Source organism: Benincasa hispida, chromosome 2 (assembly GCF_027475165.1).
Source record: "Benincasa hispida cultivar pf3 chromosome 2, pf3_genome.v1.1, whole genome shotgun sequence".
NCBI lineage: Eukaryota > Viridiplantae > Streptophyta > Magnoliopsida > Cucurbitales > Cucurbitaceae > Benincasa > Benincasa hispida.
The window spans coordinates 14,077,539-14,090,186 of record NC_143479.1 but is presented as its reverse complement, the minus strand read 5'-3'; the positions used below and the strand labels follow the sequence as shown (position 1 = coordinate 14,090,186).

The following is a 12,648-nucleotide window of genomic DNA, read 5'->3' as shown; positions in this document are numbered from 1 at the left end:
GGAAAAGGTAAACGATCGCTTAGTAAATAGCACGCACGAGTGTAAGCGTTAAGTGGTCGCTCAGCACTATCGTATAGGCACAGGTTTAGCTAAGCGATGACACTTTTCAACATAATGTCTGTGCATACAATGCTTAACACACCGTGAGCTATTTAAGTGTCTCAAAAAAAAATTTCAACTTACTCGTCCGTTATGAAAATAGAAGAGACATCGTCCTATTACCCTTTTAACTGTCCAATTAATAGACAATGAATATAATCACATCATATTATGGATTAATATCATATATTAATCATAGTATTTTCCTCCACTGGATATAAATCATATTTATATCCAAATTCCTGCAAATTAATGTATCTCATACATAAAGTTAATTATATCATATATAATCGAACTCCCGTTTCTCAATTTGAACATTTCAAACTGACCCAAAAAGTGATTCTTAACTTGTATTAAGCTACCAAGGGGACTTTATGGACCTATTGTCACACCCCACTCCAGATTACTCTCTTAATTTGGATGGAGTGGTGGCTGCAGCAATTACCAACCCCTTTGTTAGCACTTACTGCCTATCTAACCTGTTGAATTTGCTCAAACCCTGAATACGTACATTTCATCAATATACTGAACAAATTAACTTAGAACTTAACACATTTACATTACAGGGTTCTATTGCATTTCATACATGAATATTACAACTTAGTGAGCCCCATCTAGAATACTAGTTCCTATCTGGCAGACACATGTGTACTAACTAATACAAGTCTTCAATTAAACTTCCTTCAACCTGACTCTTTGTGTGGCAGAGCAGCAGTAGAGAAGTCTTTTGAGAACTGACTGCTATCTGAAAATAAAACATTTGAAACATGAGCTAGAAGCCCAGTGAGTGACTAACATTTAAATCATAACTTTCATACATAAATTTGATATTAAAACTGAAAGCTTTCACTAAAAACATAAACTTAGCAACTATTATTCATGTCATCATCAACATCACATAGCACTTTTCTTACTTTGCTAGACTATGCCTTAGTCTATTAGTCTAGAGTGGCCCTTTTGCTCACTCCTTATCATTCTTTACTGCATTACTACTTTACTGGGAAGGAACCTTTTTGTTCACTTCCTAAAAACATAATTTGCATCCTTCGTTGAGAAAGAACCTTTACTCAATTCCTCAATGTCAATCCATAGCTTGTGTGAAGTGATCTCAACAATACCATAACAACTTTTCTTTCATTCGTGTGATTCTAGTTTAAGTACCGTCTTACCTTAGGTACTACTGCTCAGATACCTTCTCTGTGTCCTTCAGTATCGAGCTGCTCAAATACCTTCTCCGTGTTCTTCAGTATCAAGATATTCAAATTCCTAGACAAAACTTCAGTACCTTCTCATCTAGTCCTTCAGTATTGAGCTATTCAAATCTAAGACTGAGCTTCAGTACCTTCTCATCTAGTCCTTCAGTATTGAGCTACTCATACTCAACTTGCATATTCTTATCTCTTAATGACTTAGTTGCCCAAAAACATTCTATACTAACGCATCCTCATGGTCATTGAAAAGCATAACATAAATATAACATTAATGTGAGACGTGTTGCTTGGTAACTATTTGAGAATAGTCGTCATAAATAGCTTTCAGTAAACATGCGTTGCTAAACATTCATAAGCATTAACAATTTACTTAAAACATTTAATGCATTTAGAGTCACTCACAATCTTTGGCAAATCTCTTCATGTATATGCTCATTGTGCGTTGAACACTTAGCCAAATTCTTAGGCCTTAACTTGACTAGGTAGCAACTTCATTACCATGCATTCATGGCTTGCGTCCATGCCTTGATTTAGACATTCAAGCCTCCTATGCGACCAAGCTTTCAGCCAACGCTTATTGCCCATCGCATAGCAACCTTTGCACCCATCGTTTAGCTCATGCGTCTGTCTTACAGCACATCAATGCATGCCCTATAGTTCGTCTGGTCACACCCATGGACAATCGCATAGTAACCTTTGCACCCATCGTCTAGCTCATGTGCTCGTCTTATGGCACATCAATGCATAACCTATGCGTTCGTCTGCTTGCACCCATAAACTCCAACACAACCTTGCCCTAATACCTCGTGCGCCTGCCTGCAGGATCCAACACCCACAAAGCACTTTGTGCTTACGGCTTCAATATGTGTTGCATGGTCTAATGCTTTTCAGCGCGTCCGTGCGCCAATTCAGCCTCCAACGTATGTGATGCGTGTTTCTATGCAATGAAATAATGGAGAAGGATGCGATGGTGGAAAATGTGTTGAGCATGCAAGTTTTCTCAGCAAGATCCAAGTATAAATCCTACTGAGTTGCCTGGTAAGCCCAGGTTCGAACTCAGGGATTGAGGAAAATACTATGCGATGGTATTTTTAGATCACTTTGCGGTAAAAAATAAATCAAAGAGTTGGTTGGTTTGTTGTTTATAGTATAAAATGTATGCGGCGGAGTTGAGAAAAACGTTAATAATATGGAAGATGCGATGAGTATGCGATGGAACGGGTTGAGAAGGGGTTTAGCTAACACTTCCTAGGATTGCGTTCATGTTATGCGATCATGCTACACACATACAATAGCAAATCATCTCTCAATACAAATGCTACGGCTTCTAGTTTTAGAATGCATTCGATATATATGATGATGTCTATAGGACTTACATCTAATCCTCTATTCTTGTCTATGCAATGACGAATGACACACACACATACAAAGCGACCGCATATTACCATAACCTATCTCTAGGGTGCATGCGATGAATGTTGGCAAATAGAGCTTATCTCTAAGTCCCTATCTCTTGCTTATGCAGATCTAATCTTGCTCTCTCGAGTCTAGATTCTAACCTAGCTCTCTCAAGTCTTAGATTCTTTCTTTAGACTCTTTCTCGAGTAGCTTTAAAGGGTGTTGGGCGCAACATAAGACAAGATGATCATATGCAATGAAGATCCTAGGTCATGTTAGCTAAGTACTTCTCAACCCATTAGATAGATTTAGCTACTCATGCATATTTTAAAGAGAGTGAACAGATGTAGATAAGGAAGTTCCATTTTATAAATATATAATCAAAGTACAGAATGACAATGCGGAATAAGAATAAAGAGCCTGGTAGCAATTTCTTGCTTCCCAAGGCTTTTACATTGTTCTCTTCTACTCTGCTCAAAAGATAATCTTGCTCTCGCAAGAGTCGGCCCTCTCTCTGTTTTTTCCACGCTCCCTGGCACTCCCTCGAGCTGACTAGGACGATCTTCTGGCATCTCTTCCCTTCTCTCGCTTTCGCCTTCTAAGTATAGGAAACTAAGAACAAGGCTCTTGTATCGTCTAAATGGTGAACTCTAAAACTGGGCAAATTGAACTAACTGAACGAACTCCTTCACTAAAGATGGCCTTCGGTATTTATAGAGCTTCAGGGTGAAAAGATTCTTCTCTCTTATGATTGCACTGATGAGATGGCATTAATTCTCTATCTAATGCGCCAAATAATTGTCACCAAAAAGTTGAGTTACTTGCTACAGTAGGTCGTTAACGGCTTGTCAACTTAATTCAAAATCGACCATCATCAGCTTTCTATCCCATCATGATTTATTAAGCTTTCACCTAGATGTGTCGGCTCTATGTGCCCACCTTCTTAAGCAGATATTTGCAAACGCAAATAATCGCATAGCCTTGCGGCCACAATCTCTTAATGTGCTCGAATAGTGATTTCTTCGAGATCGCATTTTCGTCTTGCGTCAACACATCTTCCTATATAAAATACATAAGTTAGCTATTTTAATGCGATGGACGCATGTGATCGCAATGTTGTGAACTTAATGCTTTTGGATGCAATATTGTATATTTTTGCCACCGCAATCCTGCATTGTTTTATAACTTTGTGCTGTAATAACGTGTATTTTTTCCCGCTATCAACATGTGCTCAACACCATCGTCAAGCCCTTAAAGCTGCTTGCTTGTTCAACCCAAGCAGCTGTCTGCTTGTTCAAGATTCCATATTTAACTTTCAATTTTAATAACTAATTTTTCAGTCCTTTTCTCAAGAAATTTCCTTCTACAAACATTCTCTAAAATTAGCAAGCTTAACTTAAAATTTCAGCTCATAATTCTTCGTGGTTGAGCCAGAATCCTCAGATTATTAAGACTGGCCCAACTTACCCGAGAATTCAACCTTCAGCTGGATTCTTCATTCTCTAGCTCGATTCCACTAGAATCTCCTTCCAGCATTTTAAACTCAGCCACTAGACATGCTCAGGGTTTGAATGGCTCTGAAATTACCCCATTTGCACGGGCAAATTTCTCCAACCCTCTCCTTGAAATCGAGCTTCCCTTTTAAACTAGCAGCTGTATGTTCTCCTTTTAACATCAAGCTGCAAGCTCATCCTTAAAAGATAATATCAAACCTGAGTATGACAGCTGGCTTAGCTGATCAATCACTAAGATGATCCTTCCCTCTTGGTTATTGACGCAAGGGTCAGCTCCCAAGCCAACGCTTGTAACCACATGACCGCATGCCTCATCCACAATGCATCGCCCAATCTGGCTAACGCATAGCTCACTTAGAGGCTATTGCGTCCCCCCTTTGGTCACATACTCCTAAGCCAACGCATATCCTAACCTATGCGTAGCTTAGTTTTATCATATCAACCAAGCGTTAGGCCTTCCTCGTTTCATAGCATAACTTTAGCGTGCATCGAGTTTCAATGCCTTGCGCACATCACATACTCCATCGTCTAGCGCTGTTCGTTGATTTAATGCGAATGAGCTTAGAAGTATATTGTATAAAGTAATTGGAAAAATAAGTGTAAATATGAATGATGCATTGATGTGTTTATGATGCGTTAGTGACGCGTTGATGCGTTAGTGATGTGCAACAGGACGCATGACACTCCTCTATAGACGTTCAAGTTTTCCTGACTCAGATCCAAGTATAAATCCAACTCAGGTTCCTGATAAGTCCAGGGTCAAACTCAGGGATTCAGATTAAAGCTAACACAAACCTTGCATTGTAACTGTTGTAGAAATATCCTAAGTGAATGTAGAAATGAGCTATTTACACTAAGTTGCTGTGTGTGTGCAAGAAGATACAAAAGGGTCAAGTAGAAGATAAGGGGTCGTGTGGAGAATGGAGTGTGATGCAAGTGTTATGCGTCGATCTAAGTTAGATGTACACGAAAAAGAATATAATGCGAATGAGATGACTTGTTTATCTTCGTTTATGCGTTAGACTCTATTCAGAACTTCACAATGCGAATATCATATAATACCTATCTCTAGGATGTATGCATCAATCACAGGATGCAATAAAACACCAGTGCGTCTATCTATAGATGTACTAAGCGTTTCTAACTTGATGTTGGCTTACTTAATCTCTCGAATAATTTAAGCTAAGGTTGCTTTTACCAATTGATTTAGTTAGCTTAAGCATTTCGAAATGGAATTTTGCATGAAGTTATAGATGCATCTAACATAAACAAGAAATAAACAGTGGCAAAGTATGATAGATCAAATATGTGAATTTATAAAGAAACTGTTTTTCTTTACAAAACCAACACTTAATCAACTAAGAAGATGAAAACGGTAAGTAGGATGAAATGAAAGGATTCAAGCCATAGAGTATAATCTCTTGTCTACTTTGGCTCAATTCTAGTTCGTGTACAACTACTTGTGGAAGAATTGGAAGAAATGTCTCTCTCGAACTCAGCTTTCTCCGCTTCTTAATTAGCGATGGTGGTGGTTCTCTTCCCTCTTGTTCTTCTCGTCACCACAGCACAGCTCTACGGTCTCAAAATTTCAGAATTATGCAATGAGCTAAGAGATAAGATTAAGCTCATTCATCTGGTGGGATTTCTTCTAATTATAGGCGCCAGTCTTATTCAACTTGATGATGGGCAGCATTAAATTCCATACCCTGGTTGGCCGCCTGACACTCAAATGCTTTTCAGACACCGCCCGCTGCAGATGTTCATGCTTGCAAGTGGTGATTTGACACAAAAACCTAAATCAATGAATCTTGCTTGCGTTGAATCCCTCCAACGCATGCCCCATGCGTTTAGACTTTGCCTGCAACACTTTTCTTAATCATGCGTTAGACTTTGTTGAGATCCTGCAATATCATGCGTTAGTGTCGCAGAATTTTAGCAATAAACATTCTTTTGTATGAGTTTGATAGTGTTCAGGTAATTCCATGTGTTTCCTCTAAAAATGATGAGATTTTATCATTAAAGACCCTAATTATTCCAACTTTTGAGTCACAATTACTTGTATTTCTACAAATTATCAAGTGCTCAGCGTCTATCGTCTAGCACCCAACATCTATCGTCTAGTGCTTGTCATGCAGCTCATCGTCTAGCGTTGATGTCGATCGTGCAGTGCCAACGCCTCATCGTTTAACGCTATCATCCAACGCATAGCGTTATCGTTTAGCGCGACCCTTTGTATCATCTAGCGCTGCACTTTATCGCATGATCGCCTACCACATCACTTAACTCCGCGCATTTGCTACACGATTTCCTACCTCATCACATAGCGCCGAACGTTTGCTAGACGATCGCATACCTTATCATGTAGCGCCACTTATTTACTACACGATTGTCCAGCGCCCAAATACCCTCGAAAGCCCATTGGCTGCCACAAGCCTTATCAACGCATCATGCCTTTCAAGTCATGCGTTCATCCTTAATACCAACGCATAGTTTATCCTTGCCTTCAACACTTAGCCTCTACATGCCTTGGTTGCTACACGCGCAACCTCATACGTCTACACTTCTCCATCAACGCATGCCTACACTTTGCTTCCATACTTAGCCAATTTTCACTTGTTATATTATCTAAAACTCACCCTTGACTAAGTATTTCTAAAACAGAATTTTCTTCCTCCATCTTCCTACTTTCTTTACCTTCTTTTATAATTTTACTTAACACGCTTGTTACTCACTTATGTAGGAAAATAGAGTACGGGGTTTACACCTATGGCTTGAAGCTCCAACGGTACGTGAATAGCTAACTAAACTCTTTAGCCACGATATCCACCATCCGTTAACTGCCAGACATTCCACGAAAGACCGATAGTTGAACTCTTCTTATCATAGATATATTTTTATGTTCATTGGATATAACCAATCATCAGTACGATGACCCTTCACAGATGCTCATGCGAAATCGACAATTAAAGAACACAAAAATGAATGTAGGTAGGAGAGATTGACACATAGATATACGTGATTCACTAACAGTGTGTTAGCTACGTCCACGAGCAGAGGGAGAACAATATTATTTCGAGAGAATGTTTTCAGAATTACATCAAGAACGGCGCCTCTAGGTTAGAAAGTTTATATATCGCACTGCTCTAAATCCTAGGGTCAAAATCGTAAATAACTGCAAATAAATAAATATGTTGAATATAAAATTTGAATAGGTTGTTCGAAGCGCCAGCAAACAGATTCAAGGTATTTCAACAGCTCAGTAAGTTAATCACCTGTTTTAATAAGTTAAAATAGGTCGATATCTTGTAAAACTTGGTTACAAACTCAACCGGTAGATAATCCTGTCTAATGATGGAGATACTTAAGTTGGGGGTCTACGAAACACTTCTTACCTTGGGATTTTAGCCGAATAATTGAGTGTTTTTAACCGGTTTTATAAGCGTACGTGAGCAGAGTGAGGTAATAAAATGGTTTATCACCTAGACATTGTAAGTTAAAATCCAATTATAAGCGTTATACTTGGATAAACCACTTAGACTTAGGGTTTGTTTTAATTAGCCGAAAAGAACCTAAGTATATTTTTACCCATATTAATACAACACTTCAGTAGGAGTTTAATAACTTATGTATGATAAAGTTATTAGAACACTTCCGTGGGAGATTGATAACATATATGATACGTTATTTTTAGCACTCACGTCCGTAAAAGTTCACAATTGAGATTTAAGTGGTACTTCGTGTCACCCTGAGAGTGACCTCCATACGAAAAGTACTTGCATAAATCTAGATTTCGATGAATAAGGGAAAGTCGTTCAAACACAAATCAATTATATGATACATAGACTTCAACTGTCACGTCTCCGTATTGTTCACATCGTGAGACTCATATGACGATTCTTGTCACCCTGGGAGTGACCTTCATATAGAAAGTGTTTGTATGAGTCAATAAAAAGGTGAACGGGGGAAGTAGTTCATAGTAAGTGGGTGAAGGATTTGTGTCAACATGTCTTGTGGTCTCTTTCGTTAGTTTGGATGGTAAGATTCCTATGTTGCACCCACACTGGTTTACTTTAGGCGGCCCTTGCTAGTCGTTTAACGACAGCTATCCCTACGGAGGGTTGTAACATAGGATTCGAAAAAACTTAAACTCCATAAATGGATAGGATTTCTTAGGTTCATTCCCAACCTTGACTCTCTATCTCGGTGGCATAGTTGGGGCCGACCTCTAATGTCTAAAAAACAGAGGGTTACACTTACAGAATTACTAAAGTGTTAATAGTTTCTGACCAAAAATCATAACTAAATGACTACAGGAATAAGAGTTATTCTGGAGATAGTGGTTGGTCAAAATTGTTTGCTTTAGTGAAGGAGTATCTGACTGCCCCTTGGTAGCATGTATTCTGACTCACTATAGTATCGTTGCAAATAAATAATGGTTATGGGTACATTTTTATTTGTTTTGCTAAAACTTAATTATGGATTTAGTTGCAAACTGCTAAGTAGAATTTGTTTAAAATTTTTAGCATGTTGAATTCTCCTAGAATACTCACTTCTAAATTAGTTAACGGTAAAATCAAATCAACAAATAAATTACTAGCAATTGATAACACCAAAAAATTTTTAATAAAGGATTGTCCTCTATCTCCCAACTTATCTAAAATTTTGAATAATATAGATGAGAATGCAAAATTCGAACAATAAGATAAATATGATTTACTTGTTATCGAAGCACGTTTAGTGGAAAATGATAAAACTTGGATAATTGATTCAGGTGTCATTAATCATGTCTGTACTTTCTCATAGGAAACAAGTTCCTAAAGACAGTTGACATAAGGCGAAACAATCTTTAAGATAGGGACCGGGGAGATTGTTTTAGCTAAAGCAGTGGGAGATATGAAGTTATTTATAGGAGATAAATACATTTATCTGAAAAATGTTTATTATATTCCTTCTATGAAAATGAATCTAATATCTATCTTTTGTTTGCTTCAACAAAATTATAAAGTTTATTTCGAAAATGATGAAGTGTTCATCAATACAAGAAATAACCATAACGTCCTCTCCATAACTCGTAAGGTGTTTCTGAAACACTTTTCGAAGGAACCATCTTCAAAACATACATTGCAGTCTTTACTGCATATCCCTAAAAGGACTGAGATAACTAGGCGTAACTCATCATTGAAGGAACCATGTCTAATAGGATTTTATTTCTCCTTTCTGTTATACCATTATGTTGGAGTGTATCAGGTGCTGTGAGTTGAGACTGAGTTCCGTGTTCTATCAAATAGTCCTGGAATTTTAAGTCCAAATACTCACCACCTCGATCTAATCGAAGTGTTTTCATCCTTTTACCTAATTGGTTCTCAACCTTTTTCTTATATTCCTTGAACTTTTCAAAGGTTTCGGACTTATGATGCATTAGGTAAATGTAGCCACATCTAGAATAATCATCTATAAAGCGAATGACCTCCTCATACTTTAACATTCATCAGACCACAACGATCTAAATTACTAGTTCTAAAGGTTCTTTGCTCTAAGACCTTTTCCCGTAAAAGATCTTTTGGTCATTTTACCCTCAAGACAAGATTCATAAGGTGGCAGAGAGTTGTCTTCTAACTGATTTAGGAGTCCACTTATAACAAATCTCTCAATCCTATTAAGATTAATGTGACCCAAGTGCCAAAGATAGGCATTACGATAAATTTTTCGTTTCTTGTTTTGAGTGTCAGCTGTTTTAAACATCTCTAGATTCAAAACTGCTTTTACCTCAGTCAATTTTAACACATATAAGTTATTTTCCAGTTTTGCAGAACATATTTTACTACTTTTGAAATAATGAACACTTCATTATATTTAAAAGATACTTTATACTTCTGTTCTAGCAAACATGAGATAGATATTGAATCCTCCTCATGGAAGGAATGTAATAAACATTTTCAAGTGTTGGGAATGTCCTAAAATTCGCAGTTCGTAAATGTTAACATATTTATTCATCAATAAAAGTATTATTGAGTATTTCATTCAATCAATTGTTATTGATATTACATTCTGTTATAAAATCTAATAAACGAATCCATGGTTATAATATGAATATTTTAATTTTATGTGGAGACATAAAATTGGATCAAGTTTTAAGTATATAGCCAAAATGATCTCTAAGTATATGGATGAATCATATTGGAATTTAATTACAAAATTCAAGTAAAATCGATTGAAATAAAAAGATGGGAAATTGAATTCGCATGAAAACTATTGAAATATTTTCAAATATAGCAAAATGTTACAGTATATAGTAATATTTTGCTATATTTACAAATATTTTAGTTTATTTTATTATATTTGAAAATCGTCCATAAAAGATTTGTTAAGATAAATAAATAAAGTCTTTTTAAAAAAATAAAAGAAAATGAGAAAAAAAAATTGATGAATAACATCAATAATAAATAATAAACAGGTAAATGGTGGCCCACCACTTTACAACTTTACGAATCTCACCTTTTCTTCTTACCCTTTCCTTTCTCCATCTCTTTCGTTTTTACTTCCTTTTCTTCTTCTTCAACCTTTTTTTCTACTTTCACCTCTCCACTTCGTTTTCCTCTTCTTCTTGAAGTTGCGCAGATGGGATCCCGCCGGAGTAAAGTTGTTCCCGGAATCGTCAGATGGAGATGCTTGTAACGACGCCGGGGTGCTGCACCGCATACTGTTCGTGGCCTTCGCAGATGGGTCTTGCCGGAATAGTCCTGCGCTGCGTGGGGAGCTCGCAGGAGGTTGCGCAGTAATGGTTTACGCCGCGTGGTCTGTGTGTATTCGCCGGAAGTCTGCTACTTCCGTGGGGAGAGAACGAGGAAGAAGAAGGGGGAGAAGAGGAAAAGGGAAAACTAAGAAGAGCGAGGAGTAGTTGTAGATATTTATTTTTATTTATTGAGTTTTCCTTATTTTTTATTTATTCTTTCTTTACCCTTTTTTTTTTTTAAGGAAATCAAAATATTTTTTTATTTAACTTTTCAAAAGTTCTTTTTAAAAAAAAACAAGGATAAAATAAAACATAATTTTAAAAATCGACCAAATACCAAGTCTATACTAAATGGTGGGTTTAGGGTTTAGGAGGAAAAGGCAGGGTAGTAGAGTTTATGAGAATGTGTTTCCCATGTGCATGAGTAAGGTGTGACATATAAATTAAAGATGAGACTGTTGGTATTGTGTCAGAATGTCCATTGGCCATGCTGAAGCCTGAAATGGGGAGGGGTCCATGCCATGCTATCATAATTATGTTTTGATATTTACGGTTGAAAGAGTGACCCACCAGCTTATTATGGTTCGGGACAAATGAACATGAACATCATATTTGTCATCACTCCACATCACACAGAGGAGCAGTTTTTCCGTTGCAAATCGTTTTGCTGTAAATAACAGTAATTTTGTTAGTATGGTGCGATGAGACGAACGTGTTGTGTGGGGAAGCGGAATGGGAAATGTTTGGTCATTTTAGTAACGGGAGAAGTAAGTTTTCCACTTTCTTTTTTTGTTGGCGAAGCGGATGAAGAAAAAAGTTAGGAATAAATAGTAATGTAGTTAGTAGATAGAACAGCAAAGGAGGTGTGATCAGCTGAGATTGTTGAATTGAGGCTCTAATTAACAGTTGACTACATTGTGTGTGTGTCGTAGAGTTCACAATTAAGATAGTACAACGATACACGAGGGCCTTATTATTGTTAATTTTCCATAAAAATGATATTTATTATTGTTAATGTAAGATGAAAAAAAAGAGACGGAGAGATGGCTGGATGTCGGAAAAACAGGTGTTATTAGTTGTATAGGTGGGAAGGGAGATATATAATATATATTGTGTTGACCAAAGGGAGTTGTTTAGCAGTGAGAATCAATAAAATTTGGGAGGTGGCAAGATGGCAGATGAAACAGAGCGGGTGAAAAGGTTTTTCCTTTTGGTATGTTATTGTTCTAAAGTAAAGACTGAGGTTGAAAATACCAAACAGAGCTGGACTATTTTGAAATATGAATGCGATGGATTTCTTAATAATTGGGGTGGTGGAGATGGAATGCGTAATTACGTGATACATCAAAACAAGGTCGTGGTCCAACCAAGTTTTGTCAGACGCCTTTCTTCATTTTTCAACTTTATTTCGTTTTTTCTTGGGAGACGAGAAAGGATCAACTTGTAGTTGTGGTTGACTCCATTGTTTGGAATATATATTGTTGTTGGAAAGTAGACAATGGTTGCTTTCCATAACAGGAGAGTGGACCTCCAGCTTTGACCTCATCCATTTCACATTCTTAATTTCCCCTTCGAAATCAATAATACCCCACTCTCTTCGTATTTCAGTTTTCATCCAACCATCCCCTCCCATACTGAAATATTACACTAAACCTGCCTAACTATCAACTATCAAGCCAGTGACATTCAAATG

The 12,648-nt window shown here is 37.2% G+C and overlaps 1 long non-coding RNA gene across 1 annotated transcript; it reads right to left on the bottom strand.

The window, feature by feature from the left end:
• Positions 1-594: 594 nt before the first annotated feature.
• Positions 595-12,183, bottom strand: LOC150037663 (uncharacterized). Its single transcript, XR_016527643.1, has 2 exons — positions 10,718-12,183; positions 595-844 (listed from the first exon to the last, which is right to left on the bottom strand). It is a non-coding gene; the product is annotated as an uncharacterized LOC150037663 (long non-coding RNA).
• Positions 12,184-12,648: the final 465 nt, after the last annotated feature.